Consider the following 25589-nt stretch of genomic DNA (forward strand, 5'->3'; position numbering starts at 1 on the left):
TTATGTGTTGTTTTGACCTGCGTGATAATTCTGTATCTATTGAAAAACATATTAGTAAGTTAAAAGACCTAATTTCTCAAGTGACCCAGGATCAAACCGAGAGCTGGTGGGATCAACCTTTTTCTTGGATTCCTACCGCGTTACGTTACATTTTTATGTGCATTTTTATGTTTGTTTTAGTTTTGGTTATTTGTTGTTGTATTTCTTGTGTTCCGAATTTATTGATGTTTCGTTGGTTTCAGAAACCGTCTTTTGTTTCACTGGGATATGGTAGCTAAATGTCCAAGGGTGGATTGTAGTGCTCGAGTGAAAAGTGAGCTAAAACATGGTGCCGGTTAGCGGCCATTTTGGACATTTGCTTCCAGCCACAGTGAAAGTCTGCATTTTGCGATGAACCCTTTTAGAAGGCAAACATGATTTTAACAGTGCCAGCAATATTCTAGTGAGAAGCGCATGAGTTAATTGCGTAGGGTGGTTTTGCATTGCTCGTTCAAGGACGAGCTATGAGAAGAGGCTGAGACGAGCAGGTGCATTGATAAGGGTGCTGGGAATGGGAGCACGGTAGCATGAGATGTTTTTTTTTCAACTGTCTGGATTTTTACAGTATAAGGGTGCCCCTGATGCTTGCTGTCTGTCACTCCGGCCGGGGACATTCAGTAACCTGTGGAAGGCAGAGACTCTGACCAAATAAGAAGAGTGGGCTAATTCGCTGAGGTAGAAGGAAAAGTCTCACTGAGAAGGAGGATGCTCCGTTCCAGACCCTTTAGCTGAAGTGTTCTCTCTGCCTACTTGCTTTGGTGCTTTGCAGTGTTGTACCAGGCGAGATGAAGGTGTTCTCTACAGCTGCGCTAATGGAGATGTATTAGATTATCTTCTTGTCATTGCATGTCTCTATGTGTGATACATAACATTTATTCCTTTGTATGTTGTTTGTTAGAAACTGTAAATAAAGGGCCTGTAAAGAGCCAATTATATTCTAACTATTGGTCTACGTTTGTGTTATTGCCTCCCTGTGTCCAAGAACTTTAACCTTGTGTAGGGGGTATGTATTACTAATCAGAGGTCCGCACGCATTTTGGGAAGCAATACATGGGGTCAAGCTATTCAGTCCAGACACGGATAAAGATCTTAACACAAAGAAGGCAAGAGCCCAGACCGCATCATTCCTGGCCACTCTCACTAAGGTTCCAGGTAAACTAGTGTTGCAGGGACACTAGAGACAACCCTTTCAATCCAAGTACACAGGAAAGTTCAGGGTGTTTCATGACTTGTGCAACAGGTCTGTAAGGTCTCCAAATACCTGATGTCCCTCCCGCAGGAGTTTCCTTCCCCAGCCCTCACCGGGTTCTACCCATATTGGGCGAAGATGGATTAGTTGAATATATCTTTGCCCAATATGGGTAGCCGAATCTCCTACCACTGACTGGCCCGCACAGCAAAAACTGGCAGAATGAAAGCGTAGTTGGCAATCTTTATCCAGTGTTTGTTTCACAGAGCCAGGAAGTGGAGCAGGGTGCACTGCAGAAGAGAAGGTAAGGAGACTGGTGGAGGGGTTGGGGACAAAGCATGGCATTAGAGGGCCAGGGGGTGTGTGGGGGGAATTTAGTTTTTGAGCATCACGCAGACTGGTAGATACCCCCAATAAGTGTATATACTGGAGGAAGCGGTGCATGGGAGGCGGAACGCCCATGGGGGATGTGGGGGTTTTGGCAAAACAGTCGTAGATGGGTGGAGGCTCAGGAGAGGGATTCAGTGATCAGGATGTGGTAGGAGAGTTTTCAAGGGTCTGTAATTTGACTATATGCATTTTACTCGAATCACATAGATCCTTACTCCGACCATAAGTCGTCCAAATAAGACAATAGAGTTTTACAGCACCTGTAAAGAACTCATGGTGGCAACAGTAAAGCCAGACACAAGTGATCACAGTTTAAGGGTGTTTATTAAATTGTAAATACAGGGTGGAATAACGCCCAATCTAAACCTAAATCTAAGATGGGACCAAGCGTCGACCATCAAATGAAAAATAAGGCAGTCCTTGTAGCGTAGTGTCAAAATTAAAGGCCCTATACTAAGAAAAACCTATTACCATTTTCTTACAACTAATTACACAAAGAGTGTGGGATAAGGGTTCAATAAAGAAAGAAGTGTTCACAAAATAATAAGTCAGGATGTGATTGCCAGGGGACCCCCTTCCCCGCGTTTTCAGCACAGGACAAGGTGAGACCTTGGAGCACAGCACACGCTCAAACTGTCTCAGCACGAGCCAACAGTTCCGTATCAGTTATCAGGTTCTTCGATGGTTATGTCTCTTTTAACAAAAAAAGTCTCTTGCCTTTGAGGGCCTGTTGCATTCAACAAACAAACACAAAGTTCTGTACCACTTGTACTATGGGTGACGGCTTCACCCCTGGGTCCCCCTTTTCCGGGTGCATACCCTTCACCAGTCGTATTCAACAAAACAACTAAACAGTACCTTTTTCCAATGAACTTTGGGTGATGGATTTTCAGCACTGGGTCTCCCTCGACCGGACTCGGACCCAACTGACAAGGGGGACAATTCACTTCCCCTCGACTTCCCATATTTCTTGCTTTCACAAATCTTAAATGTCCTTTTAAGCAGTTCTTCAGGCTTTGCCCCAGGTTATCGGCTTCCCTCTGCCGGGTTCACTCTCAACAACTTTTATCAACAGTTCACTGTGTTTCGGGACTTCAGACTTCATCCCCTCTTGTTAGCATCCCTCCGCCGGGTTCACTCTTGCCAACCTTCACAACACAGTGTATACGCTAGTTTCATCACATGAGACCCATCTCCCTTTCCTTCATCATCATCTGTTAGTCAAAGACTTCACAAGTCTTAATGTCTTTTCAAATAATTCTATGTTTACATCCCTCTGTCTGGTTCATTCTTGTCATCACACTGTTCATAAGACTTCACCATGCAGGATTCATTCCCTTAGCTTTCACAATCATCTGTTGGTCAAATACTTTTGACGGTACCGAGAATTTTACACGACTCCTGTATGACCTCTTTGACCTCTCTTCACCTCTTCCCAAGGCCTTCTGGTTATGGTAGATCAATAGCGGGGCAATTGCCTAGCGGTTCTTGAGTGAACACCCACGTGGTGTTTAATTCTATTATGCTGGCTTTCCTCCAATTCTTTTATCAACAGTTCTTTGTTTATTCAAAGTTAAATTAGCCGCTTGCAACTTTCGTTCAATACAGTTTGGTTTCTTTGTGGGATCTCCCCTTAACTCACTGGCTGTAATTAACTGCTTTGCTTTCTTGCCTGTAGAGTCAAGGCTGGTACTATTGGGTCATGCGTCTCTCCCCAGCTTGGCTGTTAGTGGAGGAGTCGCCCGGGCACCGTTGACATCTGCTGCAACACATGCTGGCCATTGTTTGCGGTCTTACAATTCCTTCTCTTTAGGCTTCACGAGTCTCTGTAGATCAGGACTAGGTCACTTCTCCCCTTGTTTGTTGGGATGGAACGAGGATCCTCCCGAACCCCGAAGCACTTTAGAGTTAGGCAAGATCTCTTTAAGGCACTATAATGGACTAGGGGGGAGGAGGGGTGCTGGTAAGGCTCTCTCATGCAAATATAATCACATACACAGATATAGGCAAGCAGAAGGTAGTTATTGTCTAAATATAAGGCTCAGGGTCTGGCCGTATAACAAATGTAATAAATAAAATAAATAAATAAGGCACAATTAACTATTAGCTGGATAGATTTGTAATGTCAGATCCCAACCATTGCAAAATCTTAGTGCTATAGAGGAGTCAAGCTCCTTCCCAGAAGGAATGCAGCCTGTGGGATCTAAAATTGACCACTGTTAGGAAAGATTCCCATTTATGTGAAGTTTTTGCTCCAGTTGTGTACCCCCCACTTTTAGCTGCTGTTTTACACCATAGTGTGACTTTGCCAGTGGAGCACAGCCTTCAGCTGCACTCCTTTGGGCTTTTCACTCACTTTATTATGGGGAATCTGACATGCCCTTAAAGACAGTCAGTACTGGGAGATTTTGTTTCCCTTAGTCCTTGTCAATGTTGCAACTTTTCTGCAACATGTTGCAAGTGCACAATGTACCTTACAGTTTAGTGCACTTGGGTCTTTCTGTCATTTCCAAAGGCCCTAGACACTCTCGAATGATTTTTTTGGAGAAATACAGATGTGCCTTGGACAAGGCTGGTGGCAGCTTATCTTTTCATATATTTGTAACCCTTTCCTGCCAGGTAAACTGCATTTAGCGCGTTTGGCACGAATAGGTGGCCTGGCTCCAAAATGGCCATGCCACGAAGTTCTTTGTCCTGTCCTTTGCCCATCTTGCCCCTTTACCTTCCCCAGGTCTAGCCGACATGACTTATTTGGGCATTCATTCTCCAGCGAAATGGCAAGCTTTCGCAGGGTTCTGCATGCCTTGTGTTTGTGCTTCCAGGATGTTGGTTGGACTGTCTGGTTCCAATACGCATCCTGGGTGCTAGAGAGTCTGGTATGCTGTGAATGCTTGGGACCACAGAGGTCCATGATTGGTTTACCTATGGTGTGACTGTATGTGAGCAGATCTCCCATTGGGTCCTCTTCGTTTTGGCACAAAGGAGAATCTGGATAAGAGAATGCTCCAAACACCCATACCAGGTCGATCTCTTGAGTTCTCACTGAACGAAGGATAGGATCCAAGTATCCTGAAACTAAGAAGCCGAGTCGAGGAACTGCTGGTGACCCGCTGAAAGGTTTGGCACCCTGAGCCCGCTGTCGTCCCACTGGACTCCTCTGCATCTGATCGAACTAGAAGGTCTGCAAAGACGCTTCGAACCATTGGAATAGTGGGACCAACTATTCTCGGCACCTTCATCAAACCCTGCAAGTAAGCCTTCTCAGAAGTGTCCCTGGACCAACCAGTGGACTGAACATCTTGTGCAGGACCTTTGCTCTGAAACCACTGCCGTTTCGAGGATGCCCTTGAAACTTGGCACATCGCAAGCGATGTGTTCACGGCACTCTCACACCGAATTTCGTATACTTGGCATTCCCAGATCTGGAGTAAAAAGAGAGCACCCAAAACGGAGTACATGCGGTTACTGTGTCGCCCAGCCATGGTGACAAACTTTTCGGGTGCCTTGCAGCTATGCCCCTCTGTGTCTTGTAGCCTGCTACAATAAAACTGGTCTGATACATCCACCAAGAGCGGAGAAATTGCCACTGTCCCATTTGGGAATCAACACTGTAACTTTGTCGCCGAAAGCCGCAGAGCCGCAGAATTGCCGCAATTGAACCTGCAACCAAAGTGGACTCAACTGCCAAAGTTTGGTCTGGATTGCAACAGGGGTTGCTGAGTAATTGCAACCCTTGCCGGTGGCCCCTTACGTATCCATCCATTTTTATGCACAAGTGGCCCCTGAGTTCCCCTCTCCTTTCTGCAGATAGCCTGAGCTATCAAACTATTTCCAACTCCTGGAACCTGTTCTACCCTCACGGGGGGACCCTCCATGAATAGTGGGAACCTATTCTGCATCACTTCACCCACCTTCCTGAGCTGCGAGAGACCCTACAAGAGACCCTTTTTCCCCCATCTGCACTACCACGTGCACCAGCATTGCAAGTACATTTGAGCAATAGGCTCCCCTCTTCTTAGAGATTAGACTGCCTTTAAGTTAGGATTGTGATTACTGCAGAACTGCCTAAAGACTCTTTGCACTACCTGCTTCCTTCCCTTTCTGGGTTATGGGCCCATTTCGTGCAATAACCCTTTAGGCCACTTGACCTTCTATACGTGTATTTTAGTAGGATTGTGTTGGTTTAAAAGTGTTACTGTTAATAACTATTGTGTTGAAACTCAAAGTCCTTCAATACATGTATTTGTATATATATATATATATATACACATCTGACTGGGAGTGATTTGTAAGTGTCCTTTATGCTGTGTGCTCATTGAGGTCTTTCAGTCACCCTCACCCCTCCTGAGACCTAGTCTTGACCACCGCCAATGCTACCTTGAATGGTCTGGCTTATCCAGAAGGTTACCCTGTTCCAAGAAACTAGGCTGGCCTTCTGAACCTCTGCCCACCATGTCAGAGTTCAGAAATTAATCTTAACAACCACAGGTGCTTAAGTGTGCAGTGTTTGTCACCATTGGCAGCACACTGACTCACCAGCTGCCCACTGTCCTTCAAGGGTCCATGCAGGTTAAAAATAGGAATCACATGCTCTGTGTGACAAAATGCAGGATGGGATCAATTATAAGTATTAAAGTGTGGAGGAAACTACAGGACCCAGATAGCGCTAGCAGGAGGACTGAAATCTGGATAGAAGGGAAAATTATTGTATACATAAAAATATTTAGTTTTTCCTTGGGCTAGGCCTCAAGGTTTGTAAAGGTCTGCAGAACTGCAGTGTGTTTTTGCATAGGAGGAAAGCATGAGCTACAGTGTGTTCTTGCAGAGCTAGCCAGATGTAGAACAGCATGCCCTGACAAAACCGCTGACAATGAAGAAAGAAGGCTTTGCAACTTCCCTATTATGGAAAAAGGCCGGATTGGGATGAAGCCATGATCCATATCCAGTGACACCACCACAGCAAGCCAGGCCTATAAAAACCCCTGCTTCAAACCTCTTTGGCAGGAAGGAGCAGAAGAGGGACAGGAGAAGACCGTCCTCATTTTGTAAGATTAAACTTGTTATCCTTACAAGATCACCTTTTTGCCTTATTTCCCTAGAGGGGTGTATTGATTCTGGTGTATTGGTTCCTCGCGACTTGCGTTGTCTTTCTCCTCCTCTTCAACTGGTGCGCAGAGTTAGCTCTCACGCCGTGCGGTCTGCCTTGCTCATCTTGTGCTCTGGTGCTCCACCTTTTATCCCTGTGGGGAAGGGAAAAGGCCATCAGGTGTGAGTGATTCTGGTCAATTGCCTGACCTTGCCTGACCCTTAGTTTGGGACATGTCAGGTAAGCAGTTTTAAAATGTGTCTGTTGTCTTTCGTGTTGTGAGAAAGCGTTTGTGTCGAAAAGGCGGAGGTTAGAGTGTTCGAGTAACCTACAGGACAGAAAATGGAAGAGGTGTTATATGAAATTATAGTGTTTGTACCAGGGGGTTTGATAAACTTAGAAGGGTGAAACTGATAGGATTTGTGAGACAGGCGGGAATGACTGGGTTTACTATCTTGAAATAAACAAGGGGGATTGTGGGGATGGTAGTGTTTTGTCCTATTAGGCTGGGCGCTCTGAAAAGAATAACCAGAAGGACGCGAAGACAAAGGAAGGGGAGTTTTTGAGTGGAAAGCAGCAAAACAAGGATTCTGGGAGTTTGGGGTTTTAAGTGCAACAGGATTTGGGCTCTTAGGGTATCTATCAGATACAGAGGGTTCATGGGATTTGAATAAGGGAGATCTTTTGGGAGAAAGGGAGGTTGAATTGGTGCAACCTAAAAAAGCTTGAGGAAGTTTGTGTTTCTTATCCCTTTCTACGGCATAATACCGCATCTCACCTTGGATATTTCCCCAAGCATGACCCCAGGCTGTCAAACCGAGGTGATACTCCCTCGCTCATCCACCCACAGGGTTGGGATCTGAGAGCGCCAGCCCGTTCCTTTCCACCTGAATAAGGGACTCCTGAGGTCTACTTGGGAGAATACCCTCAGGTTTCTCACACATCTCAGTAGGGGGCAGAGTCTGTTACCACCTAAGCAGTTACAATATAAAAAACAACATGTGTGTGCTCTCAGTGGTGAGCATGAGCTATAGTCTTCATTCCTCTTCTCTGCCTCTCTTGCATTGAGGCTCAGAGACCTTCCTTCAGGAGATTCAAAAGCCCTTGCTGGTGGAAGCAATGCAGCTTGTTCCACTATCATTCAAGGCTTTTTTCCATCCCCCAAAAACAAAAAGGCAGGCCTTTGAACGGTTCTGAATCTCGTTCTTGTCTATCTTTTCTTCACCCAAACATGACTGTCTGCCAGACTCGCTGAGCAGAGTTCTAATAAAGGAACACGAGTGGGAAATCAACACCAGTACACTCAAGCAGATCTTTGCAACATGGAGACACCCAACCTATTTGTAACAAAATTAATCAAAAAATGCCAAAACTCTGCAACCCGTTTCTGTAGGCAATGCACTATGGATGCATTTTTCAGGGATATTTACATATGTTTTCCCCCCTGACATCACTTATCTGCAACATAATTCACAGACTACATCACAAGAGTCTAACAATGATACTCATTGCACCAATGTGAGCAAGACAACCATGGTACTCACACCTACTACACATGCCTCTATAACCACCAATCAAACTTCATCCAATCCAAGACCTGCTTATTCACAAAAAAAAGAAAATAACACACCCAACACATCAGTCAATCAACTTAGCAGCCTGGCTCCTGGGGGTCGTAGAGTTTGGGCATTTACATCTTCCCTCAGGATGTATGAATATTCTAAAGAAGGCAAGACATCCAAACACCAACAAATGGAAAAGATTTGCTATTTAGTGTAAGAAAACACATATCAATCCCATGGATTGTTCAGCTACAGATGTGGTAATTTAACTTCTGCATCTATTAGACTCACTTTAAGTTTATAATTCACTTAAGGTACATTTAGCAGCTTATGCCACACCACAACTGATAATATGGTGGAGGGTACCAGTAGTTAAAAGCCTTAATGGAAGGTGTCAAAATCATTTATCCTCCAGTGTCTCTCCACCCCCTGGCCCCCACCAGTGTTGGCCTTAAACACAGTTCTTGCATGGTTTATAGGCCCAGAATATGAGCCGAGCTAATCCATAATTTGAGCCAATCCATAAAGCCCCACTTGATGAGCTCTCTTATAAGATGGCTTTCCTTATTGCTTTCACATAAATCAGTGAGTTACAATTCCTATTGGTAGCTGAACCACGTATGACCCTACACAAGCATAAGGTTGTGTTAAGAATACACCCAAGATTTTCATCCAAATTAATCTCAAATTTCCATGTCAATTTATCGAATTATCAGCATTCTTTCCAAAATCCACAAAGTAGAGGAGAAAGAGCTTTGCACATGCTCAATGTTCGTAGAGCTGTAATGTACTATCTAGACAGTATTAAAGGAATACACAAAACAGATCAATGTTTCCTATCAATGGCAACAGGAAGAGAGGGGAGGTTCTGTCACTAAAGCAACCATTGTCGTGTGGATTTTACAATATATTGAAATATGCAAGTCTATAGCAAACAAAACACTTCTATTTACTCCTAGATCACATAAAAACAGAAGTATGGGAGCAACATTGCCTTTCCTTGCTAATGTTCCCTTATAAGCAAACTACACAGAGTTCAGTATATACTTTTAACGAAAACATTGTGTTGACTGTAAAGACTGGAGGGGGGTGTCTGTACTTCCGCTCTCTATATGGTAGAGGAGAGGCACAGAGGACCCCAGCCAAGATTCTCTATTATTGGTAACGTAGTCGAGCAATCAAGGCCTAGCTTCTCAGGAGGTGATGCAGGCTGGTTCTTAAGTACAGTGTAGTCCCCGAACCCCCACAAAGGAATGTCCACACACTGTATTACTGAAAACACAGTCTTTATATAATTAATATTCAAAGGTATGTACACAATCACAATAACGCACTTTGTACTCGGAAATCAACAATGATAAATATATACAATTCTAAAGTGGTACCACCAATGTTATCGAATCTCATTAAAGTGCATCAACTGTACGGTTAAAATGTCACACAGATCAATCACGCGGAAACCAGCAATAGAGATAGGAAGGAAAGCAAGATGGTTGACACGGTAGGCAGGCTACTGGCCCCTACCACTAGGTACAGTTCTGTGTGGAGATCCCCCCACCTGGGCAACCTGTAAAATAAAGATATATAGCACAAGCCCAGTCCATATATTGTTCAACAGCCTTATTTCCTCCTATTAAGGTTTTACCCCCCCAATGTACCTGGTGGAGTAGAGTTCTTCAAAGACGCATCGAAGGATCCTTCTTGAGTGACTCCCTTTAAAGCAGGAGCCACAGATCATCGAGAGGCGTTGAAGATGGTGAACTTGTCATCGACGGCGGCGATGAGAAGTTCAAGGGTGCTGAGACCCTGATGTCGATCCAGGCGGTGCTCGTCAGCGTCGTCCTGCGAGGATGAGGTGTGCGGGGCACCTCGGCAATGTATTGTTCAGGACCGCAAAGAGTTTCAGAAGAAATGTGGCCCAGCAAGGGCGTCGAGTCGTCGAAGTCTTTGTGGCCTTCAGGTGGCAGGAAACCCACCGGCGGATTCTCCTTGGTGCGTTGGTCATCCTCAACTTTCTCTGGCGGGACAAAGCAGTCGACGTTGCGGACAAGGGGGTCCTTGGATTCAAATGTTCTTGGGCAAAGGAGCGGGCGGCTCCGGTCGTCAGCGGCACGACGTCAAGTGGTCCCCACGGCTGGGCAACACAACTTCGATGGGCCTCCAGCGGTTACACAAACCTGCAAACCCTGGTCGACAGCAATAGACTTCGACAGCGGCGAATTCCGGGTGCTTTGCTTCGTTCTCCTCAGCGGTCCCGTCTCGGGTCGGCAGCCTTTCGAGGGTCTGACTTCCAGGGAGCTTCGGCAAAGGTTTAGCGGTGCTCGATGGTCCCTCGGAGCACGGGAAGAGGGCGCCTTACCAGGTCCTCTCTCGGATCAGTTTTAAACGAGTTCAGCAGCTTTCAGATCAGGTCGAAGCAAATGCAACAGCAAGTCTTCTTCTTCCAGCTGGGCGTCGAGGATCAGCAGTTCCAGTTACTCTTAAAGTGTAGACACAGCTTCTGAACAATTTCCAGTGGTGAGAGGTCCCCAGATATACTATCTTGTCTCTCATACCAGAAACCAGACAGCCACAACATGAAGTGCATATTGGTCACACACTCCATTCACCCAGGTCCCACCCACAGGGCGTACCCACAACATACAGTCACTGGGAAGGCTCTAGTCAGTCTGGACTGGACTTCACAACAACACCATATATGGAACTTCCACCCAACAGCCAATCAGGGGGAAGGTACAGAGTCAGGGCTTCCCATGACTTTGGGAAAACAAGGTAATAGGTAATAGAAAGCAAGAGGCAACAGGGGCCATCTTGTTTTCCATCAGGAATCAACTGATTCCAATGGCAGGGCCTGGGTATCCCAAAATGGAGGATACTCAGCGCACCTGTCAAATTCAGCATGGAGCTGCCTCCAGCCCATACCCTGCTCTGCGGGCCACCCACAGGTGCCCAAAAACATACACTAGGTGCACAGGGTTGTACCCCCACCCAAAGGGTGCCATAAGGGTATCCCACGGGTCTGTTCACCAAAACAAAAGAGAAAGAGCTGCACTGCCAGGAGTCCCACATGAACTCCTGCACGGAAAATATGACAGAACACATGATAAAAAGGCAGTAAAGGACAAGGATGCGGAAGTCCTGTCCCTCCGATGCATTTCCAGCATCACAGTCCCCCCCCCAGACTGAGGTGGAGGGTGCCTAATCTCCCACGGGATAGACACCCTCATCCAGATGGTCAACATACCTTCTGGAAAGGCCATCTGCATTATCGTGACTCTTCCCTGGTCTGTGCTCTATGGTGAAGTTTAGCCCTTGCAGGCTAATGGACCACCTGAGCAGTTTCGGGTTTTCACCCTTCATCTGCATAAGCCACTTCAGGGGCTTATGATCTGTTTGGACCTTGAAGGTAGACCCCGTAAGGTAGGGCCTAAAACGCCTAAGGCTCCAAACTATACTGAAACACTCCTTCTCAATAGTAGCCCACCTAAGTTTTCTACCCTTGAGTTATCTACTGATGAAGACGATAGGATGTTCCCTCCCTTTGTCATCTAACTGGGACAAGACAGCTCCAATTCCTGTGTCGCAGGCATCCGTCTGGACGATAAAGGGTCGGCTGTAGTCAGGCGCACACAACACAGGTGCCCTACACAGACTTTCTTTCAAGCCATCAAAGGCCCTCTGACAGTCTTCCGTCCAATTAACCTTCCTAGGTTGTTTGGGGGAAGTCAGAGCTGTCAGTGGTGCAGCTATGGTTCCATAGTCCACCATGAAATTGCGATAATACCCAGTGAGGCCCAAAAAGGCTCTCACCTGGGTTTGAGTAGTGGCAGTCTCCCAGTCCTGTACATCCTGTACCTTACTGGGGAGAGGTTGGATTTGACCGCCTCCTACCTCATGACCAAGATATGTGACTTTCCCCTGAGCTATCTGGCACTTGGTGGCCTTGATAGTGAGGTTAGCCCTTTTCAAGGCCTGCAACACCTTAACCTGATGTGTCAAAGTGGAAGTGTAGATGGCAATGTCATCTAAATAAGCCACACAAAAGGCTTCCAGCCCACTGAGAGCATGATTGACCAATCTCTGGAAGGTGGCAGGGGCATTCTTCAACCCAAAAGGCATGACCCTAAACTGGTAGAGTCCCTCTGGTGTTGAGAACGCCGTCTTTTCCTTGGCATGTTCCATCAGAGCTATTTGCCAATAGCCTGAGGTGAGGTTAAAGGTGCTCACAAATTTGGCAGCACCTATAGTGTCCACGAGCTCATCAGCCCTGGGCAATGGGTGCGCGTCAGTTTTGGTGACGGCATTGACTCCTCGGTAGTCCACACAGAACCTCCAATCGTTGGTACCTGCCTGTGAACTCTCCTTGGGGACAAGGACCACAGGACTGGACCAGGGACTGGTTGAGGGATCAATAACATCCAAATCCAACATCTTGGAGACCTCAGCCTGGATGTGGTTCTTAACAGTGTCTGACATAAGGTAGCTCCTGCTCTTGACAGGCACGTGTTGTGATGTCATACCATCACTTCATTCCACCCGGAGTGAGGAATGTTTTGTTTCCCCATGTTCCAAGAGGAACGCAACCCGGCATTCTCCCAACCGCCCTCCTCGCCTCCGGGGGCCGTATAATAAAGCTCCCTTCCCAACAATCCCATCCTCGTCGCCAAATGTAATAAAGGATGCAGAGGCTGGAATTGTTGGGAAGGGAGCTTTATTATACGGCCCCCGGAGGCGAGGAGGGCCCCGTGAGGTGAAGTCCATAGATGGCTTAGATGGCTTCTCTGAATCTGAACACGACGGAGCCTTCGTAGCAGCCGTGAGGAGTGTACCTCAAAAAACCAGGGGTAACTCCAGAAGAGGGAGAGTTTCAGTGTATGACAATCAAAACCCCACGCGTTGTCATAAGTGTGGGTGGTATAAACGCCACAACGCGGGGAAGGTGTGCCCTGCTAACAATGTCGAGTGCTACAAATGTGGTTTATTAGGTAATTTCGCCAAAGTCTGCCGCAACACCCGAGGGAGACCAGGAAGATCCGGTAACCCCAACAGACGACCATTCAACAAGTATGGGTCTGTGAAGACAGTGGACTACGACCAAGTGTCAGACAGCATGTTGTCCATCAACCAGACATGTCCACAACTGCAGATCCTCACGGTCACCTCTTTCCAAGAGTCGAGCGGTCCATGGGTTAACATGTACGTCAACGATATACCCTTGAAGGTTATGGTAGACACAGGGTCCCCATATACCATGGTGGATCTTGAGACCTTTGTGAAAGTGCTTTCTGGTAAAGTCCATGATCTACGGAACTCCTCTGTGAGAGCCACAGGGTATGGAAAAACCCCCATTGACATCATTGGGTACACATGGGTCAAACTCAAGTTTCACGACAGACAAACATACTGTAAGTTGTTTGTAGCCAAGAACGGTTCCTCAGTAGTAGGATGGGAAGAGCAAGCGGCCCTCCAAGTGAAAATCCACCCTGGGGAAGATACTCCTATATTGAGTGTGCTCAAAAACAACACTGACATCAAATCCAATTTAGCTCAGCAATTCCCCAAAGTGTTCTGCAATAAAATTGGTTTGCTTAAGGGTTTCCAACACAGAATCATATTGAAAAGAGGAGCTGTCCCCGTGGTCCATCGAGTGCGTGGAGTCCCCTTTGGGACTAAAGCAGCACTTAAAGATGAACTCACACGTCTATGCAATGAGAACATTATACAAGCCATAGAGAGTTCTGAATGGCTTGCCCCCATCGTCCTAGTAAAGAAACCCGACAATTCCATACGGATGTGTGTTGACTTGAGAGATCTCAACAAAAATATATGGGTTGACAGACACCCACTTCCTAACATATCTGAACTCTTATCGACCATGAAACCAGCAAGCTATTTCAGCACTTTAGACCTCTCCTCAGCATATCACCAAATTGCCTTAGATGACAGCTCAAAAGCCCTCACCTCATTTGTCACACCTTTGGGAGCATACATGTTCAATGGAATGCCATTCGGGCTTGCTTCCGCCGCAGCAGTCTTCCAGAGACTCATGTCACATCTCTTTGGAGGCCTCGATGGAGTACAATGTTTCCAGGACGACATTCTCATATCAGCCAAAACTGAAGAAGAGCACAACGCCAAATTAATGGGCGTATTACAGATAATTCAAAAAAGTGGACTCAGCCTCAAACTGGAGAAATGCAACATAAAGTGTAATCAAGTCTCCTATCTTGGTCATTCCATCAATGCCAGGGGCATCCGTCCCAAGAAAAAACTCCTTGACACGATACTGAGCTTAGCCGAACCTACCAACAAAGACCAATTGAAAAGTTTTTTAGGAATGACGGAGTACTACTCCAAATTTGTGAATAACTATGCCAACAGAACACAAAACATGAGAAATCTCATAAGAAATCCAACAGATTTGAATGGTCCACAGAATGTAAGAAGGAATTTGAGAACCTCAAGTCTGACATCAACCAAGCTCCAGCCCTTAGTATGTTTGATTATAAAGCCAAAACGATAGTGTCAGTAGATGCCAGCAAGAACGGCCTTGGTGGAGTACTGGAGCAACAACAGAACGGCAACATCGTAACCATCGCATTTGCATCCAGAGTACTAAGAGGTGCTGAATTAAACTACTCCACCATCGAGAGAGAAGCTCTGGCTGTCAAGTGGGCCCTACAACATTTCAGGAATCTAATATGGGGTCTACCGATCCTCCTAAAGACTGATCACAAACCTTTAGTCAACATCCTGCAATCCAAAATGCTACACCTTATCTCACCGAGGATAAGGCGTTGGTTTCTAGACATTATGCAATACAATATTCAAATTTGTTACAATCCTGGTCCACTAAATCAAGTAGCAGACTGCCTTTCGAGACCACCCACCATTCAAAGTAATAAAGATGTCGAAAATGAGGGTCAAGAAGAGGATATTATAGCCACAATAAATCCTGCCATACCCTCCGACGAATGGACACGCATCACCAAAGCTGACACAGAACAACAGTAAATCAGAAAAGCCGTAATGAACGACTGTTTTGGTGTTGGGAAAGAGTTGGCAAACTTCACTCCATTCAAAGATGAGATATCCATGAATGAAAATCACATCTTCAGGGGAAATAGAGTGATTCCAGCCGTGGCCCTCAGAAAGAAACTACTTGACCTAGCCCATTAAGGACATCTGGGAAGGAGTTTGACAAAGAACAAGATAAGGAACAGCTACTGGTGGCCCAACATGTGGAAAGAGGCGGAAGAGACAGTAAAAAACTGCAAGGCCTGCGCTTCCAGCGACAAATCGAAAGTATTAAGGAAAACTCCACTTCAGCCGGTAGAAACACCCAAACATGTATGGTCAAAGCTGGCAATAGACATCATGGGTCCCTTCGAAAATCTGGAGGAAGTAAAAATATTCATCATCGTAATCGTCGACTACACCTCCAAATGGACCGAATGGGGTGTGGTAGATACCAGCGCAACCACAAAGAAAGTCACCGACTTCTTAACTGAAATATTCAACAGGGAAGGTGACCCCAGAGACATAGTCTCAGACAACGGGTCCCAGTTCACCTCGTCAGAATTTCGAGAATTCCTTGACAAAAGATCCATCAGCCACATCACTACGTCACTTTACCACCCAATGTCCAACGGGTTGGTGGAAAGAATGAACAGACTGATAAAAAGCGTCATCCAACTGGCCACCGCCAATGCTATGCCTTGGAGAGAAACCCTCAAGGAGGCCCTGTACGCATATAGAACAACGCCACACTCCACCACCAACGTAGAGCCTTTCACCTTGATGCGGGGCAGAACCGCAACTAACCAATTGAGACCAGCATGGATCTTCTTAGACACCGGTGAGGCGAGAATGAACATGGAACCAAAATTGGACATAGAACAAATCCATAAAACTATAAAGGAGAAGCAGAAAAAGTACAAAACATACTACGACAAAAGAAACGGAACTAAACGGATGTTCTTTCAGGAAGGAGACTGGGTATGCATCAAAGAACCCAGGAAAACACTCAAGGGTGAATCCAAATTTAGATCTCCACAAAAGATCATGCATTGTCACGACAAATCTGTCACATTGGACGATGGAAGGCGATGGTCCCACGATGACCTCGTGGAAATAACCAACGACACCTGCAAATCCAGCACTTCCAAAAACCATCTCAATGATGCGTGGTCAAGAGAGAACGTGAAGAGAACGACCAACGACACTTACAGACCGGGTACATCCACAGACTCACAGGATGGCATAAGATCAAAAAGTGAACATTTCCCTGAAGAGACATACCACGCCAGACATACAAGAAAGAGCGAACCCTGTCACACCAATGAAGAAAAACCTGCCAAGAGTCTGTCGAAAAGGAATCGCAAGATTATCCGCAATTTCAGCGACGACTTCATCTACTATTGATCACATGTCAATTTATTGATTCAAATTAGCCAACCATCCCACCCCTGTTTTCCCTGTTTCCCCCCCTCTCCGTCCCCTTTTTCCCCATAGATAAGGAGATGTTGTGATGCCATACCATCACTTCATTCCACCCGGAGTGAGGAATGTTTTGTTTCCCCATGTTCCACGAGGAACGCAACCCGGCATTCTCCCAACCGCCCTCCTCGCCTCCGGGGGCTGTATAATAAAGCTCCCTTCCCAACAATTCCAGCCTCTGCATCCTTTATTACAGCACGCTGTCACCAGTGTCAATCTCATGCTTACACCACGGTGTAAGGCCTAGCGACAGCGAAAACAGAGAGGCATACTGCTGGATCAAAGTCCTGCAGGCCCTCTGCTGCTCTGTTGTCAAATCTGGAGAGAGATGCACTCCCTCCACTGAGCCATTCTGAGGGTTGCTATACAGCAAATCAGGAAGGGGCTCACTCTCATCCCCTTCTTGCTCTGAAGCCAGCAAGAGACATGAGACTTCGGCTCGCCTGTGGAAAGGCTTGAGCCTATTAACATGGAATACCTGAGGGGCTACCCCTGGTATTCCCATGTCAACCAGATAATTGACCTTGCCCATCTTGGAGATTATCCTGAAGGGTCCAGTCCATTTATCTGCCAATGCCCGAGGCTTGGTAGGCTCCATCACGAGGATCTCCTGTCCCGGAGTCCAATCCACTTGCGATGCTTTAAGATCATGCCAGTACTTGTTCAATTCCTGGCTGGCCTTAAGATTCGCTATTGCCTGACCCATCATCTGTGTCATCCTCCGTCTGAGGCCTAACACATAGTCCACCACTTGCTTGGCGGGACCTGGAGGGGTGGCTTCCAATCATTCTCTGATCAAGGCAAGGCGCCCCCTCACGGGATGTCCAAAGAGTAACTCAAAGGGGCTGAAACCAACACCCTCTTGAGGTACCTCTCTGTAAGCAAACAGCAGGCATGGCAGGAGGCGATCCCATTTCCTCCTTAGGGGCTCTTCCAAAGCACCTAGCATGCCCTTGAGAGTTTTATTAAATCTCTCAACCAGATGGTAAGAGGTGGAGAACTTATAGGTTACTCCGCACTCTTTCCACATGGTCTTCATGTAACTAGACATGAAGTTGGATCCTCTGTCAGAGACAACCTCCTTGGGGAATCCAACATGGGTGAAAATGCCCAGGAGAACCCTGGCAACCACCTTGGCAGTTACAGTCTGAAGGGGTATAGCCTCAGGGTACCTGGTGGCATGATCTACCAAAACCAGGATGAACCGATGTCCACCTGAAGTGGGAGGGTCCACTGGCAATGGCTGCAGTGGGGCAATGACACTGCCTCCCGTCTTGTCAGACAACTGACAAGTTGGGCAGGTCCTGCAGTGGGACTCCACTTCTACTCCCATCCAGGGCCAGTAGAAATGGGCAGAGAGCCTCTGCTTAGTCTTCTTGGTACCACGATGACCAGCCAAGGGCACCTCATACACCATCTGCAGTAGGAAGGGCCTGTAAACCTGGGGTACCACCAACCTCTTGAGGGCACCAGCTTCAGGCTTAGTGGGCTCACTAACAAGGAGCTCACCCTCCCAATAAATCTGGAATGTCCTAGGCACTTCTCCTTGTGCCTGGGACAGGGCCTGTTTCTTCAGACCCTCGAGAGAGGGACACTCTCTCTGTCCTTTACAGAAGTCTGCCCAGGAGGGTCCCCCTTCAGCTAACAAGCATTGAAGATCGGGAGGATCCTCTGGGTTGAGAACCTCTCCCACAGGAGAGTCTTCTGGCTCTTCTCCCACAGGAGTTGAGACGGGGTTTACCACTGGACCCAGCCCGTCCAGAGCATGGATCCCAATGGGTGCTCCCTCCACAGAGGTGACCTTCTTATTCTTCCTTCGTCTTGCCTTAGGCCGCGCCTTTGGCTCGGGTACCTGACTCACAGCCAGACCCGGGGTCACCTGAGACCTAGTGACCGCAGCAGCAGTCATGGGAAGACCATCCGAGATCAACCCCAACTCTACTAGATCATTACCTAACAGAATGTTAGCAGGGACATTGTCCTGAACCAGGACAGGAAGCTTTGCTGTCTTGTCTCCAATTACGAGGGTGACTAAGGCTACAGGCGATAATTTGGGAGGCCCACCAGCTAACCTGGTGGTTCTCAGAGGAGCACCTACATAGTCCTCTGGCTTGAGTAGGGTCCTGTCCACCACTGTCATGCTTGCCCCAGTGTCTCTCAAACCAGTAGAAGGCTGGCCATTCAGGAGGACACTTCTCGAAAATCTACAGGTGTTCTGTGGGATAGTCACCAGTACTTCTGCGTACTGGTCCCAGGCCCCAAGGGACACTAAGGAAATCTCTACAGGAGCACCAAATGTGATACCTGTAGAGGAGGGGGGGACAGTGGCCTCCACCTCAGACATGTGTTAAGGGTAGGTCAGGCTGACAGCCTGTACTCCAAGTGCCTTACCTTTACACTTGGAGTCACCCCTCTTGTGATCCAGAGCCCCACAATCCCAACAAGTGCCGGGAGTGCGGGGTACGGTACTGGAACCACTGGGAGCCTGCTTTGCAGCAGGTGGACCACTACTCTTATTCCCACCCACAGATGACTGATCCCCACTAGATTTTTGGGTCTTAGGAGAGGAGGATTTAGGTTTACCCGACTGTGACTGCTTTTGGGACTCCTCAGCTTTCTGAGAGGCCCCCTTTTCTTTGTCCTTGTCCTTCCCACTGGAGTCCTTAGGGGACACCCGGTGGGAGATCCACTTGTCAGCCAGCCTAGCCAGCTTAAAGGAATCCAAAATGTTCTGGTCAGCAACATACTGACGCAGCTCTGGTGAACAGGCTTCAGAAAAATGCTCAAAAAACAACAGGTGGGACAATTCAGCAAAAGTTTTCACCTTGTAACCATCAATCCACCCCATCATGTTCATGTGCGCAGCACTCACCCAATCAACCCAATACACATTCTTTCTTTTCTTAAAATCCCTGAACCTTTTAAGGTATTGGGTAGGTGTCTTGCCAAAACTTGGCAATCAAATCAGATTTCATACACTCATACTGACCCCTTTATTCCACACTCAGCTTCAGAATACAGTCATACCCAGTCTGAGGCACTCTGCTTAACAAACACTTAGCCCAATCTCTTTTGTCAACATCATGAATTGCACAAGCCATTTCAAACGCTTCAATCCATTGGAGGATATCAGAACCCTCCACAAACACACCAACCAAATCTTTCATAAATTTAGTTGCTGGGGACCTGACAGTCTCACTGGGTTTCGTTGAAGTCTCCACTCTAGCTTTCTCTAGCTGGATTCTCTGACATTCAGTGTCCTGGTTCTTGAGTTCAAGGTCCTTATTTTTGAGTTCAAGATCCCTATTCTTGAGCTCCACTTGTTGAGCCAACTCCTCCTTCTTAAGCTCAGCATCTATTTCCAACTTGTGATATTCAAAGGCCAATTTCATCCTTAATATCTCAAGCTCCAAGGAACTGCTGGGGTTCGGAACGGAGGCAGCAGGAATGGTGGCATTCTCAGAAACAGATTCAGTAGAACCCCCAGGGCAGAGTCCTCATTGGTTGCATTCCCCCCCTCATCAAGAGTTTCACCATCGGTCTGGTAGTCCACCAGGGCAGCTATCAGCTCCGCCCTAGACTTATCCACAAAGTCTAACTCCCTGGCTTCGCAAGCACTCTGGAGAGCCTCTAAGCTCATCCTAGTCAATTTGCCATTTGCAATAGACTCCATTGCTTGTAATGCAGTTATTTTGTACACAACCAAACCTTAATTTAATAAAGTGCAGATATTTTGTAAGTGGCACGGTTATACACTGATTCATAAAACCATAAGCATCCCACCGCTGCCACCAGTGTAAAGACTGGAGGGGGGTGTATGTACTTCCACTCTCTATATGGTAGAGGAGAGGCACAGAGGACCCCAGCCAGGATTCTCTATTATTGGTAACCTAATCGAGCAATCAAGGCCTAGCTTCTCAGGAGGTGATGCAGGCTGGTTCTTAAGTACAGTGTAGTCCCCGAACCCCCACAAAGGAATGTCCACACACTGTATTACTGAAAACACAGTCTTTATATAATTAATATTCAAAGGTATGTACACAATCACAATAACACACTTTGTACTCGGAAATCAACAATGATAAATATATACAATTCTAAAGTGGTACCACCAATGTTATCGAATCTCATTAAAGTGCATCAACTGTATGGTTAAAATGTCACACAGATCAATCACGCGGAAACCAGCAATAGAGATAGGAAGGAAAGCAAGATGGTTGACACGGTAGGCAGACTACTGGCCCCTACCACTAGGTACAGTTCTGTGTGGAGATCCCCCCACCTGGGCAACCTGTAAAATAAAGATATATAGCACAAGCCCAGTCCATATATTGTTCAACAGCCTTATTTCCTCCTATTAAGGTTTTACCCCCCAAATGTACCTGGTGGAGTAGACTTCTTCGAAGACGCGTCGAAAGATCCTTCTTGAGTGACTCCCTTTAAAGTAGGAGCCACGGATCGTCAAGAGGTGTTGAAGATGGTGAACTTGTCGTTGATGGCGGCAATGAGAAGTTCAAGGGTGCCGAGACCATGATGTCGATCCAAGCGGTGCTCGTCAGCAACGTCCTGCGAGGATGAGGTGTGCGGGGCACCTCGGCGAAGGATTGTTCAGGACCTCAAAGAGTTTCAGAAGAACTGTGGCCCAGCAAGGGCGTCGAGTCGTCGAAGTCTTTGTGGCCTTCAGGTTGCAGGAAACCCACTGGCGGATTCTCCTTGGCGCGTTGGTCGTCCTCGACTTTCTCCGGCGGGACAAAGCGGTCGATGTTGCGGACAAGGGGGTCCTTGGATTCAAATGTTCTGAGGCAAAGGAGCGGGCGGCTCCGCTCGTCAGCGGTACAGCGTCAAGTGGTCCCCACGGCTAGGCAACACAACTTCGATGGGCCTCCAGCGGTTACACAAACCTGCAAACCCTGGTCGACGGCAATAGACTTCGACAGCGGCAAAGTCCGGGTGCTTTGCTTCGTTCTCCTCAGTGGTCCCGTCTCGGGTCGGCAGCCTTTCGAGGGTCTGACTTCCAGGGAGCTTCAGCGAAGGTTTAGCGGTGCTCGATGGTCCCTCGGAGCACGGGAAGAGGGTGTCTTACCAGGTCCTCTCTCGGATCAGTCTTCGACGAGTTCGGCAGCTTTCAGATCAGGTCGAAGCAAATGCATCAGCAAGTCTTTGTTGGGTTGCCGAGGATCAGCAGTTCCAGTTACTCTTAAAGTGTAGACACAGCTTCTGAACAATTTCCAGTGGTGAGAGGTGCCCAGATATACTATCTTGTCTCTCATACCAGAAACCAGACAGCCACAACAAGAAGTGCATATTGGTCACACACTCCATTCACCCAGGTCCCACCCACAGGGCGTACCCACAACATACAGTCACTGGGAAGGCTTCAGTCAGTCTAGACTGGACTTCACAACAACACCATATATGGAACTTCCACCCAACAGCCAGTCAGGGGGAAGGGACAGAGTCAAGGCTTCCCAGGACTTTGGGAAACAAAGTAATAGGTAATAGAAAGCAAGAGGCCACAGGGGCCATCTTGTTTGCCATCAGGAATCAACTGATTCCAAAGGCAGGGCCTGGTGCACCTGTCAAATTCAGCATGGAGCTGCCACCAGCCCATACCCTGCTCTGCTGGCCAAAACCTACATTTCATCATGAAAAAGTAACCGGAACGGGCTGGAACGGTACCGTGATATATAAAACAGCAGTGAAACTCACCTGAAAATGATGCAAACACACATGAATAACATTTTGAAATGAAAAAGGTGCACCAATATTCTGCCATTAACCCATTACTGCCCAGAACCTACATATTATCACGAAAAAGTACTTGGAACGGGCCGGAACACTACCCTAATATATAAAATGAGAGCTAAACTAACTTGAAAATGTTGCAAACCCACATGAAGAACATTTTTAAATGGGAAAGGGGCACCAATAGGCTGTCTTTAACCCATTACTGCCCAAAACCTAAATTTTATCACAAAAAAGTACCCAGAAAGGGCCGGAACGCTACCCTAATATATAGCACAGCAGTGAAACTCACCTGAAAATGATGCAAACACACATGAATAACATTTTGAAATGAGAAAGGTGCACCAATAGGCTGTCTTTAACCCATTACTGCCCAAAACCTACATTTTATCATGAAAAAGTACCCGGAACGGGCCGGAACACTAACCTAATATATAAAATGGCAGCAAAACTCAGGTGAAAATGATGCAAATACACATGAAGAACATTTTGAAATGAGAAAGGTGCACCATTTTGCTGTCATTAACCATTTACTGCCCAAACCTACCTTTTATTACGAAAAAGTACTCGGAATGGGGTGGAACGCTACCGTAATATATAAAATGGCAGCGAAACTCAGCTGAAAATGATGCAAATACACATGAAGAATATTTTTAAATGAGAAAGGTACACCAATATGCTGTCATTAACCTATTACTGGCCAAAACCTACATTTTATCATGAAAAAGTAATCGGAACGGGCCGGAACACTACCCTAATATATAAAATGAGAGCTAAACTCACCTGAACATGTTGCAAACACACATGAAGAACATTTTGAAATGAGAAAGGTGCACCAATATACTGTCATTAACCCATTACTGCCCAAAATCTACATTTTATCAAAAAAAGTACCCGGAACGGGACGGAACGCTACCCTAATATATAAAACAGTAGTAAAACGCACCTGAAAATGATGCAATCACACATGAATAACTTTTTTAAATGAGAAAGGTGCATCAATAGGCTGTCTTTAACCCATTACTGCCCAACACCTACATTTTATCATGAAAAAGTACCCGGAACGGGCAGGAACACTAACCTAATATATAAAATGGCAGCGAAACTCAGCTGAAAATGATGCAAATACACATGAAGAACATTTTGAAATGAGAAAGGTGCACCATTATGCTGTCATTAACCATTCACTGCCCAAACCTACCTTTTATCACGAAAGAGTACTGGGAACGGGGTGGAACGCTACCGTAATATTTAAAATGGCAGCGAAACTCAGCTGAAAATGATGCAAATACACATGAAGAACATTTTGAAATGAGAAAGGTGCACCAATATGCTGTCATTAACCCATTAACGCCCAAAACCTACATTTTATCACGAAAACGTACCCGGAACGGGCCGGAACGCTTCCCTAATATATAAAACGGCATTGAAACTCATCTGAAAATGATGCAAACACACATGAAGAACATTTTGAAATGATAAAGGTGCACCAATATGCTGTCATTAACCATTTAATGCCCAAAACCTACATTTTATCACAAAAAAGTACCCGGAACGGGCCTGAACGTTACCCTAATATATAAAACAGCAGATAACTCACCTGAAAATGATGCAAACACACATGAAGAACATTTTGAAATGAGAAAGGTGCACCAATAGGCTGTCATTTACCATTTACTGCCCAAAACCTACATTTTATCACGAAAAAGTACCCAGAACGGCCCGGAACCATACCGTAATATATAAAACAGCAGCGAAACTCACCTGAAAATGATGCAAACACACATGAAGAACATTTTGAAATGATAAAGGTGCACCAATATGCTGTCATTAACCATTTAATGCCCAAAACCTACATTTTATCACGAAAAAGTACCCGGAACAGGCCAGAACGGTACCGTAACATATAAAATAGCAGCAAAACTCACCTGAAGATGATGCAAACACACATGAAGAACATTTTTAAATGAGAAAGCTGCACCAATATGCTGTCTTTAACCCATTACTGCCCAAAACCTACATTCTATCACGAAAAAGTATCCGGAACGGACCTGAACGTTACCCTAATATATAAAACAGCAGATAACTCACCTGAAAATGATGCAAACACACATGAAGAACATTTTGAAATGAGAAAGGTGCACCAATATGCTGTCATTAACCAATTACTGTCCAAAACCTACATTTTATCACAAAAAAAGTACCCGGAACGGGCCGGAACCGTACCGTAATATATAAAACAGCAGCGAAATTCACCTGAAAATGATGCAAGCACACATGAAGAACATTTTTAAATGAGAAAGGTGCACCGATATGCTGTCTTTAACCAATTACTGCCCAAAACCTACATTTTATCATGAAAAAGTAACCGGAACGGCCTGGAACGGTACCGTAATATATAAAACAGCAGTGAAACGCACCTGAAAATGATGCAAACACACATAAAGAACATTTTTAAATGAGAAAGGTGCACCAATAGGCTGTCTTTAACCCATTACTGCCCAAAACCTACATTTTATCATGAAAAAGTAACCGGAACGGGCTGGAACGGTACCATAATACATAAAACAGCAGTGAAACTCACCTGAAAATGATGCAAACACACATGAATAACATTTTGGAATGAGAAAGGTGCACCAATATGCTGCCATTAACCCATTACTGCCCAAAACCTACATTTTATCACAAAAAAGTACCCGGAACGGGCCGGAACGCTTCCCTAATATATAAAACGGCATTCAAACTCACCTGAAAATTATGCAAACACACATGAAGAACATTTTTAAATGAGAAAGGTGCACCAATAGGCTGTCTTTAACCCATTACTGCCCAAAACCTAAATTTTATCACGAAAAAGTACCCAGAACGGGCCGGAACGCTACCCTAATATATAAAAAAGCAGTGAAACTCACCTGAAAATGATGCAAACACACATGAATAACATTTTGAAATGAGAAAGGTGCACCAATATGCTGTCTTTAACCCATTACTGCCCAAAACCTAAATTTTATCATGAAAAGGTACCCGGAACGGGCTGGAACGGTACCGCAATATATAAAACAGCAGTGAAACTCACCTG

The sequence above is a fragment of the Ambystoma mexicanum genome, chromosome 11, assembly GCF_040938575.1.
Source record: "Ambystoma mexicanum isolate Mex_15411 chromosome 11, UKY_AmexF1_1, whole genome shotgun sequence".
NCBI classification, from domain to species: Eukaryota; Metazoa; Chordata; class Amphibia; order Caudata; family Ambystomatidae; genus Ambystoma; species Ambystoma mexicanum.